This window comes from Talpa occidentalis, unplaced genomic scaffold (assembly GCF_014898055.3).
Source record: "Talpa occidentalis isolate TD23 unplaced genomic scaffold, MPIMG_talOcc4v2.1 talOcc4.4, whole genome shotgun sequence".
Lineage (NCBI taxonomy): Eukaryota > Metazoa > Chordata > Mammalia > Eulipotyphla > Talpidae > Talpa > Talpa occidentalis.
Genome location: NW_023604295.1, coordinates 142,541,336 through 142,563,547, shown reverse-complemented (window position 1 = coordinate 142,563,547; position 22,212 = coordinate 142,541,336). Strand labels below are relative to the sequence as shown.

The 22,212-nt window shown below is 34.9% G+C and overlaps 1 protein-coding gene across 6 annotated transcripts in view; it reads right to left on the bottom strand.

The window, feature by feature from the left end:
• TENM3 (teneurin transmembrane protein 3) overlaps positions 1–22,212 on the bottom strand; it is a 2,290,771-nt gene that overhangs the window by 519,727 nt on the left and 1,748,832 nt on the right. The window contains exons 1-2 of one of the 6 annotated variants that reach the window (XM_054701056.1): positions 7,203–7,271; positions 6,084–6,229 (exon numbers count right to left, since the gene is read on the bottom strand). The exons of the other annotated variants lie outside the window; for them this stretch is intronic. The gene's annotated coding sequence lies outside the window, so the exon portion shown is untranslated. Of the gene's footprint in view, positions 1–6,083; positions 6,230–7,202; positions 7,272–22,212 lie in introns of those variants that run through there. 6 annotated transcript variants of the gene reach the window in all.

The following is a 22,212-nucleotide window of genomic DNA, read 5'->3' as shown; positions in this document are numbered from 1 at the left end:
ACCCTGAAAAAATATTCATTTTATTTATCTAAGTTTCTAAAATACCTATAACAAACAATATGAGAGACAGGCAGGATATAACACTATATATCAACATAAAAATAGTATAATATATAATGTGTATCATATACAGTATGTGCTCACACTTGGATGTATCTCATTTGACCTCCCCAAAGCTATTGAGACTTTTGCCATCGTATTTTGAAATAAACTTTCGACGTTACACATTGAAAGATTGTTTTACAGTTTAAAAAATCTTGGAAACCTAAGCTTAATTTTTGGTGCTGTTTCACATAGATTGTTGTTAACATGCCACAAGCTGTAGACACTTAAAAATACTGTTTAATTTTCTTTAATCCATTTCGTTTTATGGGTCTAAAATGGCCATCGGACAATAATACAGCAGTTTCCATAAGGAATAAATTGTTACTGCTTGACAAAAAACTCCTTTTATGCTAGGAGAGGGAAATATAAAAATGTCTTTTTCATATAATTATATTAAAAAATGTGTTAGTATGTTCTCTCATATTACAGCTGTTAGAACGTTTTTTTAAGCCACTGACTTAAGAGCTTTCTTTTCCTTTCTCATTTTTTCCTAATTAATTTCTGTTCAACCAAAGAATACTTTCCTTTTATGGCTGCTGCTATCATAGCGTGGTCTTCATAAAGGGGGAAGCCCATTTCTGAGCTCTACTCTTCAAAGCAAAGCATGAGGGGAGGGGAACGTTTTCAAAGGAGGTGATTTCCCACTTAGGTATTATTCCTCATTTGAGGAAAGTGGACAAGTAATTATTGTCCCCTATAAATATTTAAATCTCCTGCTACTCCAAGATGGAAAGTGTTCCTAAACAGAAATATAAGCTATTTTAGACATTAACAGCCTCACAAATTTGGTCCAATAGGGAAGCGTCTGCCAGTAATGAATTTACTACAGGAGATCTGATAATAGTCTTGCTTTTGTTTGTAACTATTTGTTACATGTGTTTAAAAAAGAACTGGGATGAATTTGAATGTTGTTTTTCTTCTAAAGATTTCTGTTCTTGTATTTTCTCATATTTATTTTGGATTTTGTTTATACTTTAAACACCCAGAATTAATGAGGTTTCCTTATGTACTCTGCAAAGTTTACAGACCATTATTTTTAATCTTTTTTCCTTTTTGCTTTCAATATCTGCTTTTCTTTTTACAGAACAAGGGAGGATCATCTGTTTAATTAAATAATACAGTCAAACAACTGCTCTTTTTACATTGCAATTGCTTTGCTATTAAAAAAAGGCAAGGCATCAAACTCAACTAATTACATTTATTAAAGATCTGAAGCAGCACTATTCTCTCTGCCAATGCCTCCTACCTCTATCCTCACACCAACTGCCTGAATATTAAAAAATCTGAAGAAATGAGATTCCCAACACAAATTATTCAAGAGGGTAGAACTCTACATAAATATATACATTAGGGCCTTTCTTACTCAAGAGAGTTGAACTCATAGACACAGAATTTTTTAAAGACTATTTCACTAACACGAATTGGCACTCAATGAAGACAAATGTAGTGATCAGTATTGATCAAGAAGTCGGTAATTGGCTGTTAGGATCTATTCATTCTGTGCTTGCAGACACCATTGAGCTTCACTTCCCAGTAAATAAAATGCAATAAATGTAACAAGTTCCAGTAACATAAGCAATCTGTTACTAAAAATGAGGTAGTAATCTTCTATTACTAAAAACATAAAACCTGTTTTCTTTTAGTATAAATTGTATGGCATTGATCAGTAAATATTTTACCAAAGGGAACACATTTTATAAAAGGAATAAGTAGTGGACACATTAAAAAGTGATCTATCCCTTTCATCCAGATTGTATCTCTTGTATTCTAAAGTCTATTAACTTTCCTGCTTTTTAGCAGATACTGACAAATAGCTAATGAGTGTTTCACATCCATGGGTTGTGTTCATGTGTGCACACACACACAAACACATATAGGCGTGTACACACAAGCAGGAAATTGATGGTTGCATTACTGGAGGCCCTAAACACCATTTCACAAAGAGAGTTTTTCTTTTCTTTTAATTAATTATGTCACTTTCCCATTTCAGTTTCCACATCTAAAGGAATCCTGTGTGCTTACAATTTAGTTTCGGCTAGAACCCATTACTTTAATTATCTTACAATGAGCAGAAAAATCCAATGTATGGTAAATGTAGCTCTCTTAATAGAAAAGCTGGTTTTGGAGGCTTTTTCAATTTCCGAATAAGCTGGACATACCCGAGTCAGGTTTTTGTAGTTTCTATACACAACTGGGGTTTCATTTTGAATTACTTGAGCACATTGCAAAGTGTATGCACTATAACAAGAGGTCAAGTTTCACTCAGTGAATCGATTCAATATGAGAAGCAGAAATTTCCACAGAGGGAAGGAAATTGCCTTAAAGTCAGCTGGCATCATTTTGTTTCAGCTTCTGGCTCTGAGTGTGGGACCCAGTGCTACCCTGAAGAGCACACGGCTTGAAGGGCTGTTGGAAAGAGTAATGATGGAATTATAAATGACGAGCCCTCTGTCTGCTGAGCCTACTCAGAAAAGACTAACAAGATAGTAATGGCTAAAAGGCCTTTGTTGTCTAGGTAAGAATGAAAGGTTGTTTTTTGTTTCCTCCCTGAGCTCTTCACTCCAACGCTGACCTCCAATTCAGAAAAGGCAAAGATTCAGTGTGACTCCCACTGCCTTTGATCAGATTCCCAATATAGTCTAAATAACAGATCATTGTAAAGAATATGTAAAACAGTGTCTGTTCTAACAGTGATTAGTGTTTGAAAAGCTCTCGCTGTTGATGCTAGATGCCATCAACTTCACATTTCGTTCTATTGCTGATCAGAAGCCAAGATGGTACTGAAGTTAAGGGACCTGAGAAAATAGGTTATCTTGCTTGGATGCTGAGGTAGATTGAACAAGGAATAAAGTAAATGATTTCAAAACTGATGGATGATATCCCAAGCTATATTTACTATCGTTGCTTTGACAGCTTCTGTCCTCCTTCCAAAACTATGGCAAAAAGAGATGCTTCTCATGCAATTATACAAAATAATTTTAGACCAAGAAAGAAAAGAGACTAATTTTTCCATTTATCAAAGGCATATCATTTCTTCTCTAAGAGGATTAGTTCACTCTACGTTTTCCCGCAAATAAGACAAAGAATACTGGGTTACATGTAACAGAAAAGAAAATAGAAATAGGAGAGCTGTTTATTTTGAAAAGGTTTCTTTACATTTTGAGAAACACTTTAATTTTTCCAGACTCAGAAAATTTGCATTGAAGTCATAACAAATAGACTCCTTTTCTAAAAAAAATCCTCAACCATGTATCCCTTTAGAGTTGCCATTATATTCTAAGAATCATCAAATATATTTTTTCAAGTATGTGTGTCTGAGACACAACAGTCACTGCTAGAGATTTCTGGTGCTTTTGCATGATTTTATCTGGCTTTGACATCTAATTGTAAACTCTCCAAAGGCAGAAACATCCCGAGTCACTCCCCAGAGGCCTACTGGAGTGATTTGCATACTCAATAAAAGGATTTGATTAACTTCTATCTCAGACATTTCAGTCTTAGAAACCTAGAGATCTACTGGGAATGAACTTGTAATAACCTTCCAGTATAGCCTGTTTAAAATCTTTGCTGTCCAAAATTTTCTCCTTGTCTAACCTAAAGCACGCCTGCTGTAATTTCAAACCATTGTTTATAATATTGAATTTTTGGGAGTTGAGGAATTAAGCTGCTGGTCAGCATTTTGCAAAACATATAAAACATTTTATTTTGGAATAATAAAACTACAACTGTAAAAAAAATAGAACGACCATTCTCTATACCAAGATGAAAATGTGCAACTATTGGTTTTTATATATAAATGTAGCAAATTACATTTTTAGTTTTTATACAGAGTACATTTTCAACGTGACTAAACTCAGATATTGGAGGATACTTAAAAGGTGGTCATTTATTCTTCACTGAAGATCAAGTAAACGGGAATACTTGAATGAAAAATAAAATAGAAAATAAATAGGTGAAATAAATTCAGGTTGTATTAACGTGGTATGATCTAGCTATGCTTTGCTGATTTTTTAAAAAATAATTCTTATAATTTTGGCATGCTTCTACTTAGGATAGTTCTGTAAATATGTTCATGGTTCAGGACATGGTAAAAATGAAAATGCTTGTAAAAAATGCTAGTAAAAAAATGTTATCTGGTCTCTCAGTGTGTTAAAATTCAACTGAAATAACTAGCAAAGAAGGACAGGAAATTATCCTTCCTCCATCCACTCCTTATCATTCCTGAAGATCTCCTTGAGTTCATGAGAGTAGAAATTATTTCTACCAAAGCAGACCTTGATTCTCCAAATGCATATTCATGAATTATAACCAAATTCTTTTCCTCAAACAAGAAATAGGACAAGGACCTCTATATTCTTTTGAGCATGAAAGAACCACAACCTTTAAATAAATGGTTGAAAACAAAACTACAGCTTCGAGATGGGTTTTGGAGTGATTAAGATAGCTTTCTGTATTTCCCAGGAAATTCTAGTTTCTTCTAACATGCAGTTCTAACCTTTGAAAACCTCATTTTGCCCTTAATTTTCTGCAACTCTATACTTTTTCAATTGTTAATCTAAGTTAACTGTTCAAGATTCCTCTATTATTCTCATCAAACACATGGATATTCCTCCTAATTGGAATAAAGATTTTGACCCGCAAACACATTCTTTTTTATTCTATTTTCCCATATATCACACACACAACATAATCAATCAAGTATTTAATTCAAATTCTATAGCTTTTCAACATTTCCAATAGTGATTACTATTATCACTTTTTACTCATAAAGTGAAAACATTCTGGAGAAAATAAGAAGTCCTACATCATGAGGTAAACTGCTCCAAGTCATATTTAAGTTCTATCTATCTGTTGAATTTAGAAATCTAACTGCATCACTGATGTCTTTTTTACTTTAGCAAGTCATTGAACTGCTCAAAATATTAATAATGATACTTCTACAGATGAAAAATCTTGAGAGAAAATATTTAGATACATTATAATTAGTAAAATTGCAGACTACAGAGGCCTTCTTGCATTGAATCCTGGTTTACATGAGCTTAAGAGAATTGCTACAAAAATCAACCAAAGTTAACAAAATATGTTAACCTTTATCTAGAAACATCCTGGGGGCTGAAACTCAACAGCTTTTTTGTCCATGAAGGTGTTATGAATCTAAAATTTCAGCATAATCACAATGTTTAGTTTCAAGATATTCCATTTCAGAATCACACTTACTTGATTATCTTTGAGATCAACCCTTTTTTTTCCTAATTAGAATGGTTTCAGTGAAAGGCACAAGTAGGCAAGCATTAAATAGGGTTGGTTTGACAAGAGAATATGGTGATGGTTCATGGGTAATATGGGGATGGGAGAATGATGGGTACTGCAATGAAGTAACAAAAAACATAGTAATAATAAAATAAAATGAATTACACCACCAAAAAAATATATATGTGAAAAAATAAAAACACAGTTAAAAGTGGGAAAAAAAAAAAAAAAGGTTGGTTTGTCCTGGGTCTTCTTAACTAATCATAGCAGATTATTGATATGTTGGGCTTACATGTCACTTATATTTGTTTCCAACATTTGGAAAAGTCTTAAAATTCAGTGATTTAAAAGAATTCACCATGTCCCTCTTAAGTTCTTTTTTACGCACACACTCTTACTTCATGCTCCCAACAATCCAGCAGGTGGCATTTGACAGAAGTGGAAACTGAGTCTACAGAAGTTACCTTCCTAAGACCACACAACTGGTAAATAATGAAGCTGAGCTTAGAATCCAGAGTCTCGTCTAGTCACGCTTTTAGACATGTCTGCTTTAGGAAGCAAGTTCATAATGTTGCGATTTGGAAAAACTAGATCACCAAGAAATGCATATAATCTGATAAATCATTTTGTCAATGTGAAAAAGCACATGGCTTCTACCTGCAACACTCCAAAGATTTCCCACAACAAATATTCCTAATAGGGCAATATTGTTTTTTTAGTGACCATACCTTTTTCCATTGAGTGTCCTTATCCTTTATTCTGGAATGTCTGTACTGACACCAAGAAATCGATACCTTCATGTCTTCTGTATTTTATCATCCCAAACTTACTGTCTCCTTCGTATGGAACAACATTTGAGATTTAAAAGTTCAAGCTTCAGAAATAAATGACAAGAGATATTAGATATAAGTGACCAGGAGATATTAACATTTTAATAGAGAGTAGCTCATTCCTGCAAAAGAGGAAAGAGATTCAATTGGGATCATTTTAGGCATCACAGAATAAAAGAAATGATGCTTGAAGGAAGAGGTTGTGCTTCAAATGATAACAGATCCCCCCAAAAGTGCCCTTTAGTAGAACACTAATTTTAGTAGCCTAAAATTTCCCCACCCTTTCTCATGCCTGACCTTGGAGGGTATAACTCTCCAACTGGTTAGTAAAATATTTTCCATGAAAATATTTTGAGGAAATCCTCAAAAAGAGAAAGTGAAGTTTGTGAATGCACATTAGGATTCCCTTCTATCAATCAATAACTGTTTACTTCTTTGAACATATAGGCACATGGTCCCTGAAGGGTTTATTATTATTATTATTATTATTATTATTATTATTAAGATAACATTGTATTACATTTTAAAACCAAAGGACATACTGCTTGTTAAATTCTTTAAAAATTTTTAATAACCAAATTAAAACAAAACATTAGCCAAAATGATAATGGGGCATTTGCAAGTGACTTATTTTTCATGAAATGGTAATGGTGGCTGATTACGCATTATATTATATTTTTACACTTAATCAAACATGATATAAAAGTAAATGCACACTTTTTTATTTATATTTAGGTTATTAAAGAACCTAAATAATCTCATACACATATTGTCAACAGTTGCCTTGACCCTACAAAGCTGAGCCGCACATAAATGAGGTAACCCAGTTCACTAAACTGACCTATAGGCTCTACTGAAAAATGGGTTAACTTCTTTTTTTTAAGTAAACGCCTACCATGAGGTCAAACTGTTGGACTTCTACATTATGGAATTTCCTTCCAGAATATTACATTCCGCTACTTTTCATTTTACTTAACAGATTTGATTAACTTTATAAAACGGTGGTCAAATACTGACCATATCAGAGGTTTGGTTTTGATCTCCTCACTAATGCTGGTTTTGTTAAGAAGCTGAGCTCTGGGGCTCCTGCAGAGAAAAAAGAGGAAAACAATTAAAGACTCCCACAGGAGGCCCCATCTTTCAGCAGCAGATTTGGGGAGCATTCTTATTCATACCCAGTCACAGCCAAATGCCTCTAAAGGTGTTGGTTTAGTGAACCATAGCAGAGCTTTAGTTTTCTATCATTTCTTATTTTTAGGCTCAAAGATCCAGGGGAATAATACTAGAAGAAGAAACAGTGGTGATTATTAGTTAGTTAGACAGAAGACTGGGTTGCAATTCCTGAGAAAGTTGTTTCATTCTATCCAACTCTTCATTGTCTTGTGGCTTTATTTGGTAACTGGGTTTTGATTTATCACCACAAAACTAAAGCCTTCCTCTATCCATGTAGATAATAAGAAACAGGATGATCTCTATTAACATTTGAAAAATTTCATCAAGAATTTTTTTTATCATCCAAGGCCAGATGAAAAGTAAAAAATAAATAAATAACCTAAGTGAATAAAATAAAGATTAGTTACTTGATTGATGTGATTGGTGACGGGGAAAACAATGAGATTTTTTTATTAAAATGTAAGATTCAGTTGTTATTTAATGAATAGTTCCCAGTAAAAATACTTCTGAAAGAAAATGACTACTATCCAGAAGCACCATGAAAAAACTGATGTTACAGGCGTATGCATCACAAAGAAATTTTAAAAGACCTGGATGCATTGATGCATCATGATGAAACTTACCAACTTAGAGAAGTATAAAAATGCTCTAACTACATACCATCCAGGAATGCTATTAAGAGAAGCATTTAATCACTGCACAAATGTATGCTAAAGAAAGATGTCAAAGTAGGATTTCAAAAAGATAACTAAAGTGTAACAGCAGATAAACATCACATTAACTCTACTCTTGGGAAAAAACAGAGGCACACAATACCCACACATGGGTAAGATTATCATCCTCCATAAATATGTAATGAAATATCAACATTTTCAAGTTCAAGTTATTTGGTAAAAGCCACAGAAAAACAAGTATTAAAATGTTAGGAATGAAAATAAACTTTCCAGAGCAAAATATTCCTAAATCAAAGTTCACATTATTTTACGCAGAAAATCCTTCCATTTTTTTTTTTACTCTGAAAGCAGGTTTTATTTAAATTTCTAGTGTGGTGCAATTGCAACTATTAAGAACTTCAGTGCCACAAAGACTTAAGTAAATACTTAAGACAAGCTGTAATTTAGTGAAGTGGATTCCTGCCCAAAACACAAAGCTGATACTATCTAACCTCTCTGGGAAGAACAAAAAAGTGGATCTGAATGTTAGGTCTGAGAAAAAGACAAAGATTAAGGTTTCCCCAAACATATTCAAAACTCGTGTCAAAGACTAAAATTAAAGAAGCACCTTCTCCCGTAATGTTAAACTTGACTCGCTGTATTTTTGAAAGACTGTATCTGAAAGCAAAGATGACATTTAAAAATTTTGTATTTCATATATCTACAAAAACACACAAAATTGCTTTTTGAACTTCCAAGTTGAATCAAAGGCATAAGTGAGTGTATTCTGTGAAAAGGAAGTTTCAGAGCAGAGATAAATTTGAGGTTTGCTATGTTTTATTGTTCTTTTCTATAAATTATCATAGACTATTTGGTAGTACCGAAATGTTTCATAATATGCATTAATTTCCTAGTCCATTGTATATTGTTACAGAGTATTTATATTCTGAAATTGGAACGTAGCTGTTAAATTAAAAAAAAAATCTCAATGGTACTTTTTTTTTTCCCATCCCAAATGTGGAAGAGACGGATATTTTTAAATTAAGTCCATGAAAAAAAAAAAAAAAAGACCACGAGTTTAGTCCACTCTGTTTGGGTTCATCTTGGCCATACATTCCAAGTGAGTTTAAATGAAGAGGCATTATGGAAATAGGCACTGCTAAATAAAAGGCAGCTCTCCTGTATTAATCCAAAGCCTGGGGTGCTTTTAAAGGAGGCTGGAGACAATCCCAGACACCTGGCTTTTGAAAGACCACCAAGAGAATAAGTAAAAGGGGCCCTTAAAAGCATTTTGAAATTAAATCTAACTTAAATACAAGATTGAGATAAGTTCTTATATAGTCATTTAAAAGTTTATTTTACTGTTCTTTAATACAATACAAAAAATTATCACCTTTAAGACACTAAACTTCTTCTGCCAGTGAATACTGAACAATTAAAATTATTTAAAGGACTCGGTAAAAGCCACTGGTTTTGCTTCCACTCTACAGCACATACTCTGGGGCATTTCCTTCATTCCAATACTGACTTTCGCAAGTTAATATTTATAGGTATGTCTAGATAAGGCGTTAGAAACATATCACCTTAAGAACCCGATACACAGAAATTACTGAGAAAAAATTCTGAATGTCTAGTTGGTCCCAAGCTAAAGTACATTCTCACAATTGTTTGGGGAAAGTTTGAAGCTTCACAGATACTGTAAGAAAATGAATATAACGTTGATGTGTTTTTTCCCTAAGAAACAGTTAATTTTTAAACTTGTTAATTTTTAAACCACTTCACTGAAATATTCCAAAGTTAACAAAATTCCTATTAAATTTAGAAGGGAAACAAATATTATGAGAAACTCTAAGATCTAAAAAGAGAGACTCCGTAAATGTGCAAAACACGGATTTTATGCAGAGTTAGTATGTATAGTTGCAGGTTCATATTTCTTTGATTATATTAAACTTTTCCTTGGGGAATGCTACTGTCACATTGTTTGAATCACTACAAAAGCCACAGAGAAGATCAACAGTGCCGTGGAGGTAATGATCTTTCACTGGCCTCTCAGGAGCTGGTTGTAAAATTTATAAGGAAAGTTCTATCCCTGGCCTACATAATTTTTTGGTGAGGCAGTAAAAATTGATGCCATCTATCTAAAAGAATAAAAGTGGGCAATTTAGTCATCTGAATGTTCTCAGCTGCCACAAATCTCGGAGACATTTGGAGTTATTAAAGGCAGAGAAATTTGAGTTATGGGTCTGCACCTGGGTCCTCTATTTATTGACTAGTTGATATGAATTAAATCCTGGGCTCTGTTTTAGAGGATGGAACATAATTCCGAAACACCCTTCCTGCCCACGGGGAGCTTATCATCTCTATGGGAGATACCCATTTTCTGCAAACGTAATGCACTTAAAGCACGCATCAGCCAGAGTTACCTCTTATCAGAGTATATATTTATATTGGAAAAACTACAATGTACTGCATAGAGGTCTGTGTCTTTTCCTGTAGATTAAATGCTATGATTTCTCTGGAGCAGTTTAATTGTAGGCTCATCAGAACTTCAAAATCTCCAACCAGCAGTACCAGTTTAAATAGATTTAACAGTAGAACAAAAGAAAACACAGATGCCAAATATTTGATATTTTTAATCAAAGAAAGATCCTTTTTTAATTTCAGTCACGACTTGAAGATTATTTTGTAACCACTTAATTTACAAATTCTCAGGGTGGTTTCATCAGCATAAATTTCCCCCCAACTACTGTGAACTGAGGGTCAAGCTGAGGGCCCGGGGGTGGAGTCAGGGCCTGGACATGTGATTCCTGGGGTGATTATGTGGGGTGCTGAGTGAGAACTGCAAATGAAGCTGAACAGAGGAGTTTGCAAGATATTCTTTTAGAATAAAAAAATTAAAGGGCCTGGGATGACTTCATTTGGCTCAATTTTGCATCATCCTCAATGTACCTCTAAAAGAATTAAGTTTATCATTGGGTCTCAGTGTGTTAATCTGACAATGGGCTGGTAACACTCATTCAAGGTGAAGGAAACAACCAGCTTTTAGTAAACACCGTCTGACCATCAGCACTGGCGTCCCTGGAGGGGCAGAGGACAGAGACCCTGCTCCCGGCTGGCACCGGAGAAAGCGGGAGATGTCAGAGACTCCATCTCACTAAGAATCGGCTCTCATTGGCCATCTCTTCTTGAACATAACTTTAATCATCTCTGAAATTCTAACATCTCTCCTGCCCATCTCATTAAGATTTGAATAAAATGGTATGACAAAATTTAAAAATATATACACGAAGAGTTCTGCCAACTATAAAACATTATTTAAATGTCAGTGATTATTTTAACAAATAATTAGAAGTATACTTTCAAACTCGTGATTCTAAAGTAATATTCATTTTCCAACCTAAGGAGGTTCTATGTACTCACGAATACACTATTCACTTATATACTATTAATAATAATGAACACTACTGAGTGCTAATTATGTGGCAGGTATCATTCTTCTATCTTTACATGTATAAGCTTGCTATGTCTCACCACAAACCTGTGAAATAGGTACTATTATTTTCTCCACTTGAAAGAAGTGGAGCCACAAAAAGTAGGTGATTTGCCCAAAGTCAACACATAAGTGGTAGAGCTGTAATTCAAATACAGGCAGTTTCATTTGGAGCCCACATGCTTAACCACTATGCTATCCTGCCTTTGAAACATGTCATTAATAGAATCCTTCATCATCACCTATGACATGCCTGCTGGAAGGAAGCCCATGCTAAGCATCAGGTCTTTTGCCTCTGAAAACGCTGTTCTAACAGTATGTGACTATAGAGGATGATACTGATCCCTCACTACCTGAAATATCTAAATTGTTTAAGGCAAAGTTAACTTAGAGCACATTAGTCATTCACCGTTGGCACAAAATGGTTGACTCCACCTACAACAGAGCAATGCGTTAACTGCTGGACTAGGGTCCATTTCATTTGTACAGACAAAATCCTACTCTCAGAGCCACTAAGGTGTCACCCCAGGGTTCCAGAGGCACCCAAGTGTACCCCAGGCATCACACATGGAAAGGCATGTTGATTTCATTTGGGAGGTGGCTGACGGCTGACTTTTCAAAGTAAGGAGCTCCACCGTGGACATGATCGTGGACCACGGGTGGCTTGGTGATGGGAACACCATGGTAACAACCTCTGAATGGGAGGATGCTATGCTCCCCAAATCCACACAACAATGTAAATCAACATCAACTCGATAAAAATTTTTACAAATGAATTGCCTACAAGAAATAAAAAAACACATCAAATTTACGAGCTCTACAAACCAACAAACCCAGCTCTTCCCAGTCTATACAACAAGACTCTACATTCAACACCACAGGACCCAGGCCCTGTCCACACCATCTTCATGAAGACAAATGGGCTAATAAACCTTAGGAAGCCATCTTCATCCATGGTCTTACCCTAGAATCATTGGTCTCACAGAAGCCATTGTCAAGCAGATAGTATTCTAGCATTATCTGCCCCTAGACCTGGGGAAAAATTGACAACAAAACATAAAAGCTTTTCCTTCTGTCAGTGTGTCTTTGGCCGAGAAGAGAGTAAGAGGTTCTTCTGTAAAGTTATTTTCAGATGTCTTAATTAGGCCATCTCCTATGAACCTTCTGCTGGTACTTCTGAGCAAACACTGAGAGATTTTGTCTTGATTTTAGAGTGACACAGTGGAGTAATAAAAATAATGGCATTTTTTTTAAACAAGGGAACAAGATAATTTCTGCATGCCCACTAGCATGTAGACTTTGTGGCTTGCACATTTATATTAATTATTATATGTATAACTTATTTAATAGACTTAAATTAGACAGACCAGGGACCTGAGTAATGAAGGTAAAAATGCAATGAACCTCAAGTGTGAACATTAGAAACTCGATACAGCATCAGGGTTTGACCAGCTGCCAATGACAGTCATTAAAAATAAAATACCATAGTAGAAGTGAGAAGTCCCTGATAAAATTAAATTTCTTATGTGGTGAAGAGACAGAATAATAAGGCTATATTACCTGCCCTAAAATGCCTTTTCCAAAACTATCAGGTGGCAGTTTCTTCCTGGGAAAATTTAATCTTAAACACCTTACAAACCCAGAGAATAGGTGGCAAATTTATTAAGCTGTTTGCTTTCTTTAAAGGGTTTTATTCTTCTACTTACAGATAGTGTGTACCAAATTAAATAACCAATTGAAATAATGAAAATGTCAATACTTGTAATAAAACTTTTGTTAAAAAATTGAAAAATGAAAACGAGTGGAATGAAAATGTTTTTCTATTCTTTTTCTCTCCCTTTAGACAGTCTTTCAATTAGAAAGGAGACCAAACTTAAATTATAGCTACCAATTAATTCTTCTCCTCTGGAAAGTGAAATAAGCATCTTTCATTAAATTGGATATGAAAGCTCATTGGTTATACAAGGAGCCTTCAGATTAATGGATCTGAGTTCTTCAGTTTTGATAATTTTCTCTATTTCCTAATATCAGTTCAACTTCCCCCTCTCCCTGGTGGGAATCAATTTGATGCCTACAGTCCCCCAAGTATTTAACTATTTCAACTACCAGAGTCACTCAGGTCATCTGAGCTTGAGAGATACAACTGTCTTGTTAAAGTGTGTGTGTGTGTGTGTGTGTGTGTGTGTGTGTGAGAGAGAGAGAGAGAGAGAGAGAGAGAGAGAGACAGAGACAGAGACACAGAGAAGAGAGAGAGAGAGAATTAGTAGCTCAGAATCTTCTTGAGATGAAATCAGGAGAAGGAATAAAAACACACAAAGAATGCCAGTCAGGACATATGAGCAGACAGCCCTCCAGGCCTTTTGCCTTGTAGTCATGCATGCTTACATATGTGTTTCAAGGATCCCAAAAGAATATGGAGGAAAAATAAGGAATTTGCCCTGCTTTTATACAGGATATAAATTAAAATTTTTAAAGATTTATTAATTTATGCATATAAGAGCTGGCATGCAGGCCAGAGGTGTGGGAGGGGAGAGGATTCAGCAGACATAGTGGGGAACAGAACAGGCGGATCCACTGAAATACACTGTAGAGGGGAGCAGCAGGCAAGCCAGGAGAGGTCTACTGTGCCATCTCTAGCTCCCTGGCTAGAGATCAAACTTGTGCTGCAGTGGCTGTGGATAGCTTCTTCATAGTGTTGTGACTTAACCCCTTGCACCACCAGGGAGGCCCCATAAATTAATGTTTTAATGGATGATCTGTCCATTTGCTTTTATTTTCAAGAATCTATCAACTTAGGAACCATTTTTTTTTCTCTTACATATACTACTCTTAGTATCAAAATTGATTTAGTTAATGGATAAAGAGAAATTTCTGGAGACAACATAATTTGGTCATTAAGATAAACGAGATGCACAGACACACTCTGTGAATAAATTAACCTTAATTTCTGAGAAAATAAAATTTTCCATCAATGAGCATATTTTTTGACCAGCTGAAGAACTGGTCTAATCACTTAGCCACACATTGGTTTTAAACCTGATTTGGGTAACAACGAGTAAATATGATTTTCCTACATTTCTCTTATATTTCATTTCCTCCTCCTATGTCCTTTTGTCCTAAGGCCAACAACACCGATTTCCTGTTAATCAAATATAAAGACCCTCAAATTTCATTCTACAGAGTTTTCCAACATTAACCGTCAGTCATCCAGACACACCCAGATCCATGAAAATTAAAGAGTCAGACTGAGACTAGAAATAACTTAAAAAAAAAAATAAACAGGCATGACAGACCACTCCTGTCTCGCCCGCTGCTCCCATGGGCAGTGTATTTCGTCAGTCTGCCTGTTCTGTTCCCCACTCTGTCTCTGGTGAATCCTCTCACCCTCCCGCGCATCTGGCCTATACCGAGGTTCTTGTGTAAATGAATAAATAAATCTTTAAAAAAAATTTAAAAAATTTAAAACAAACAAACAAACATGTATTCTGAGGGCCCAGGACAAAAATGTAAGTTACTTTTTGAATGCTTCCTTCATATTTGCATGGTGACAAAGTGTAATCAACTGCACATGATTGCTCACGTGGGAGTGTGGGGGCAGAAGGCATCTCCACTTCATAAAACCACTGTGGGGATTCTCCAGGTGGTTCAGCTAAAATACTGATCCAGACAGTATTATGAATACTCTGACTCTGGGTTCTGCTTATAGATTTTAATACAAGATGGTTATCACTCTGTGTGTTTCTGGATGGCCGTATCCACCAAGATATTCTATTTCTTGTAGTGCTTCACACAGCTTTTTGCACAGAGTACAACTCCATCAAGAATTTAGGAATAGATTTTAAATTTACCCAGTAACTTTATTATTATTTTTTTTCAGATTTATGATGCCCTGATTGCCAGTACCCAAACGAACTCATAAATTCATATTGGACATAGGATTACTCACCAACCTAAGCTGACAAACGTCACTTAATTTTTTCAGTAGTATCTTGTACATGTGGTTGGTTCCTCAGTCAGGGAACCGAGGTAGTCAAATTTCTACACGGTTGATTACCAAACTAAAGATGGATGGTACTCAGAAATAGCCGAAAGCTACAACCCAACCTCATCTTTTATTAAATCTCTCTCATTTGGCATCTAATTATATATTATTTTATATTGCTCACTTGAACGGGCATGTCTTATCTCTCTTTGAAGACAGTCCACTGATTGAGGGTTTCCCTCTAAGCATCTCCCCCAGCCCTTCTAGTCCTGTACTGCCAGCCGACCAGGTCTGCAGGAAACACTTCTTGAATAAATACTCAGGGTTAATGGCAGATCAACACATGTGACTATAAATTCCACATAAATAAATATAAATTCAAGTTTACCAAAACTAAAATATCCTATGTAAAACAAGCATACATCACAACAGACATTTCACAAAGATCAAAATAAATATTTATAATGGTATACTATAAAAGCCAATTTAGATGTCTTGGTTAATATTTTTAATTATGTCAGTTCATGAATATTTTATTTCAAATCACTTCTTTCTCCTTGCCAAATGGAAACGATCATAACATAAGACCTCTTTTGAAGTCAAAATAGATCCCTTACTAATAAAGAAGAAAAAAAAATATTCTCAACGAAAGAGAAAATTTAAATATTGTCTACATATTTGTAACAAGCCTATGGTCTGCTGTTAGGAATCAGCCAGTCAGCTATAAAAATTCATTTTAAACAACTTCATAGCCGTGTGGTATCAAAACATCCACTTTTACTAAGACGGCACTATTTACAATACACAGAATTTATTTAACTTTTCTTTCTTTGCTTAAATGTTTGAGAGTCCAACAGACAAATGAAGTGAAATGTGATCTTGATGCAGAGACACAGACACTGAGTGGTGCAGTAGGTCTTGGCATCTATAGTTAAAAGCATCAGCTAATTTGCAGAAAATAACAAAACTGCTAAACATGTTTTCAAAAATAGAAATGGTGCAGCATTTGGATCATATAAGAAAAAATAAAGAGGACTGCTATTAAAGCATTGGAAAAAGCAGGTAATGCAAAAAGTATCAATGACCTCCAGTTTAGTCTTAGACTCTGACAGAATTAAACACAACATTTTATTTATATATTATCTACATAACTCAGAGACATTTTTAATCTGTTAAATTCACTAAAATTTTTGTGTATTTATATGGTAAATATTTGTGTAATTATCTTCCTGATAGAAATTTACTTTGTATCCAGTAAAGAATACTTAGATGTAATTTTTTCATACCTTATTTTTTTATATTCATGGAAGATTTTTTTTGAAATAACATAGATTTGCAGCACTGTATCATTTAGAGGTACAGGGTGCACTGCATGAAAAATTTTAGGCCATTGTCAGAAATTAATGAATTAAACGATAATTTTCAAGTTTAATGAATAAATCTCCTTGATTTCTAAAGGTTGTGCTAAACTTGATGATCATTCTACTATGGCTATAAAATGAATAACATTGCATTTCATTATGCAAAATTATAAATAATACATTTGCCAAAGTAAGAAACATCCGAAGTCCCATTAGATTGGTTTAAATTGAATAAGAAAAAAAACTCACTTTAAAATGTTTTCTGTGTAGCTTGACATGACACATGTACATCATCACTGAAATTTTACTTAGCCACTTAACATTTTCTATAATTTGTCTAATGAAATTAGCTAATGTGATTTTACTATTGCTATTTCTGTTCTACATCTTGCAGAGGTTTTTTTAACTTGGAAAAAGATCAAAATGCTTGCAGATTTCAGATTGCTATTAGATGTAATAATTATACACTAAACTAATTACCACTAAACCAAAACCTGACTTACAACTAATTAAATTTTATTACATCAACATAGAGCATAGACTTTCAATTTAACACAGGGTACAACGATAAACACAAGAGTCTATCAGCCTGTACATTTATTTCAAGTAAAATGTCTAGGTCAGATTTATAAAGTTTGAACTTGGCAGGGTCTGTGGTAATTTGTCAGTTTCACAAATCCACTAATTTGCCAACTTAGAAAGGGAAAAGTGCTACTTGCAAAGTGAACACACTGTATCATGCTAATAATTCACACAATAACCAACTGGGTATTATATAGAGATTACTGCATTACAGGAAAAAAAAATATGAAATGCAAAGAAGAAATTAATTTTCAGTTCAGACATGCATTTTATTTGTGACCTCACTTACTCTGAGATTACTGACACACAGACTGCTGAGTCTTGGTTTCTTTTGTGTAAATCAGAAATAATAAAAGCATGCATCTCCTCTTAGAGAAATACAAGAAGCATGAAATGCAGAATCGTCAGCTGAGATGACAGTACCCATGTTTACTGTTTAAAGAACCCATGTAAACGAAATTGCAACATCCATTGCAGTCCAGTATTCATCTCAAAATAGAGGGTACAGAATCTTCATTTATTTTTCATGATGCTGCATTTAAATTTGTCATTCACAACAATTGGAAAGTATAAGGGATTCACTTTACAAACTTTAATTTTATAAAAAATGTTTACTTTCTACCAGATGGTAAGATTAAATTACATAAACACTGTCAGCAAGTTGAATCCTCAGACGTATTCCTTCCCACCACAGAAGCTTCAAAACCTGTCTATAATTTTGTTACTGATGTTTAGAAACAGCTGTAGCTGACATAGCTACATGTTATATATGTCAGCTTTAAAGGATTAAATATTCTTAACCCCCAACTGAGAGGTCTTTTGCTGTTAACAAACGCAAAGTGTAAATTACACTGGAAGTTATTATTCTAGTAGAGATATCTCACACTAGGCATTTGGTAAACAGAATTGTCAAGAATGATAAGATTTTCACTATTACTAGAAATTGTGTTTGAGCAGCGCAAAAGAAAGATGTACAGCACTTTCTGATAGTAAATATAAGATAAATTTTCCTCTAAAAAGCCCCTCATATATATCTTCATTAATATTTTAGATGATAGTAAATTATATATATTTTTCTTCAGTAGAGTTCAATCTGTCTCAGGAGACTGCTTTTTTCCTGGTGCAGTTTTGCTTGAAATTTGGGGAGATTCCTAGTGTTTCTTCCATTACAGCTTAAATTTATCTCTACAATAAATGTTGAAAAATGATGGTAGAACTGGCAGGGACCTCTGAAATGCTATACTGCAAATTTTGTACTCAGTTAATCTAAGGGAACAGAATTAACCAACCTAACTAGTTAGACTCCAGGCTTCAAAATCACTTGATTTATAAATTAATTTAATCTAATTAATTTTCAAGCAGCATTGATGAATGACAGTCAAAATGTACAGGTCTTTAGAGACGAAATTCATCAATACAACCTACTGTGTTGGTGACCATTTTGCGTGCTCATGCACACACCCACACACCCACCCACCCACACACACACACACACACTATTCCCTGCCATATCATTTACCTATTTTTAACTGTAATCACAGTGGATTATGTGAATAATTTTTAAGCTTATAAATATACATATAAACAAATGTTCTGAAAAATATGGCAAATATAATAAATACTTATAGTGTGCTTTTCAATAAGTGAAAAATGGATCACATAAACGAGAAGATAAAATGGGCTAACAGATGAGCAGAGAAAAATAGCTATCATCTTAGAGATGAAAACTGAACACAAATTACAAAAATTAGAGCAAGCTCTTAACTTTATGATGCATGGTACATTAAAAATTACATTTTAAACTTTTAATTACAGGAGAATGGCTTTATAAAGATGACATTTTGGAGGGTGAGTCACAACACACACACACACACACAACAACAACAAATACATTTATAGATACTGAAAAAAAACTGTAAGATGATGTGGTTCATTTCATGTTTAGCTTCTGGGTCTAGTCTCTTCAATTTATAATTAAATGTAATTCATCTAGGTCTGAAAGGTAGAAAGAGTATGAATGTAAATTCAAGCTTATCCTTTGCACTAGACATATAATATACAAATTTAACATGTTGAATGATATACCACAGCATAAAACAAGTATATTTCTGTAACAGAAGTAATGTATTTCTTTGGAAGATATAGGTAAGCAGAAAAATTCTTTTTTCTCCATATGTCACTCTCACGTTTATCAAATTCTTCCACTATGATAGACTTCCTGAACTGAATTATATACTTAGATTGTGAATTAGCATAATCAATATATTGAGGCAAGCTATTTAAACAGAGACGTGAAGCCATTACTTGATACAAGAGAAAATATTTCAACTTCTGTTAATCATTCAACTTTCTACTAATTTTGTGTAATTAAGCATAATTAGTTAAAATAAACTTTTTATAGCTTTTAAGAGGAATAAGAAACCCTTTTGATGAATGTCTTCATTTTGTACTACCAGCTGTCTTTCTGTATCCTCTCATGCTTCCTGATTTTATTTTTATAAGTGTGAGAACAGTAAAAATGCCAGCCATTGTATCAATCAGCTTGAGACCCAGCAAAGGCGCCATAGTGTGGTTTATCTTAGCAACTTTATAGGAACACAGAACTTGAGGTACACTTAGTTCTTTGGGATCCACAGTTAATCCTAGAGCATACCCCAACCCACCCGTGATTGGTTCCATACTTTAGGTAGCTCACTTTAATAATCCCATTTTAAATCCCAACACAGAGTAACAGCCACAAAACAAACTCAGCTCAGGTTCTAAATTTAGCTGCCTTTACACTTTACCTTTAAATTGCCTTTATGATGTTCTAAGTCTTAAAGAAACTAGAACTTTACAATCATAATACATAATTACACATGTGCAAACATCTGGATTTCTTAAGAGGGCAGCAGGAATTGAGTTAGAAATAAATTTCAAAGTCAATCATAAAACTGCCCAAAATATTATTTCCATACTGCGGGCATGTTTGCTCAATCTTCTGTGGTTTGGGGTGACATGCCACAAAGATTCCTCTGTCAGCTGCAAAATGATGGTAAAGTCTATTCCTGTCCCTGACGCCACTAAGCAGACTATTTCAAGATCTATCCTGGCATGGCCATGACCTGAGGTATCACCCTGGGGCACATGCAGAAACGTGGGGTGTGGGGGCACCTCTTGCCTTTTTCTCACTTGGATCATCAGTGCTGAAGCCTAGAAGAGCCACTTCAGAAAGCAGTGCAGAGAGTTATCTATGTTTAGTTTCCTGTAGAAAGTTGAAACTCTGCCTAAAAAATAATGTCTTAAAATCTGCTATTTTACTAAACTAGATGATCTTCACTAATTGGACAGTGGAGCAACCGAGGCAATAAACACAGATGCTTTCAAGTAAGTGCTTTGAAAACCACTGCAAAGAATGAGTGAAAGAGGGGCTACTGAGTTCATTTTTGGGGTTCTATTAAATTTGCAGCAAGCTATGACAACAGAACAAACACTTCAAGGATCCACTGCGGCTGAAGAAATAGTTCATGGGTATCACAGAGAACCTCCCTGCCTCTGGGAAGCTGGTTTTCTTAGTAGGATCAAGGCATATCTGCTTAGCCTGCGCCTCTTGGCTAAGGAACTGACCACATGACTCAAGACAGCTCATTAGCAGGTCAGAAAGAATCAGGAAGGATAGATCAGAAGAGTTGCTGGTCTGTCCCACATGGAGGCAGTCACAAATCCCAAGTCCACAAATACAAAGACTATCCCCCATTCTTTTCGAAATGACAAGTGGTTGTTGGTCAAATAAAAGGAAATTATAACATAATTTGTCAGTCCTCAGCAACTTCCTAAATTTAAAGCATAAACTTAGCCCTAATGGACCTGACAGCACAGCTCAAAGTGAAATCCTAAAATAATGAAGTGTTGACCATATAATTACTCTAAGTCCTAAGGGGAAAAAAACGAGGGATCCATGAGTTTCCTTCAAGGGAGATGGTGTTTGAGATGGGATTTGAAAGATGATTAGATTTAAACCAGTGGTTTCTCAACCTTGACTACGTGTTAGAAGTACCTGGAAGGCTTTTTTTAGTGAGTGATTATGACTAGGTCCTAACTCCAGAGATCCTGAATTAATGAGTCTGGGGTGTATTTTAAGAGCTCCCCCAGATGTTTCCAGTGTGTGAATGAGGTTGAAAAATACTGAATAAACAAGGACACACTGGAATATCCCATTTTCTAAAATGAGAAAGAATCGAAGGGTAAGAGTGACACATGCTTCACCTTCAAAATGATTAAAATATTTTGGAAGAAAAAGGAATACAGACTCTAGGACTTGCCTGGAGTGGCCTTTTAGGATCCTAACTGTTCCATTCATTTGTTCATTCAACCAGTAAGTTTTTAACAAGAACTTTATATGAGGTGCTATGTTGCATTATTTCACCGGGAGCAAAACCAACAAAGTCTTCAGCTGTATGGCTGTAGAATCAAGTGAAAAAGGAGGGAATAAGAAATTTTTTATTATGGACTGCTTTTGAGCTTTTCTGCCTACTTAAAACACCACTCTAGCTGTGATGTGAATGAATGGGAGAAAGGTTCAGATTCTTCCAGATCAAATTGGAAGACGCTGTGGAAGTCCAGTCAAGACATCATAGCAACTCGGATTAGCACGGCAGTGTGGAGACAAAAGAAGAATACGGCTTCGAGGTGTTCTGAAAATAAATAATACCCTGGACCCTGTGATGACCTGGGCGTAAGGTGTGGGGTGAAGGAATGGCCAAGGAGGTGGTCACAGTTTCTGGGTTGACCAGTTGACAGGCAGCTG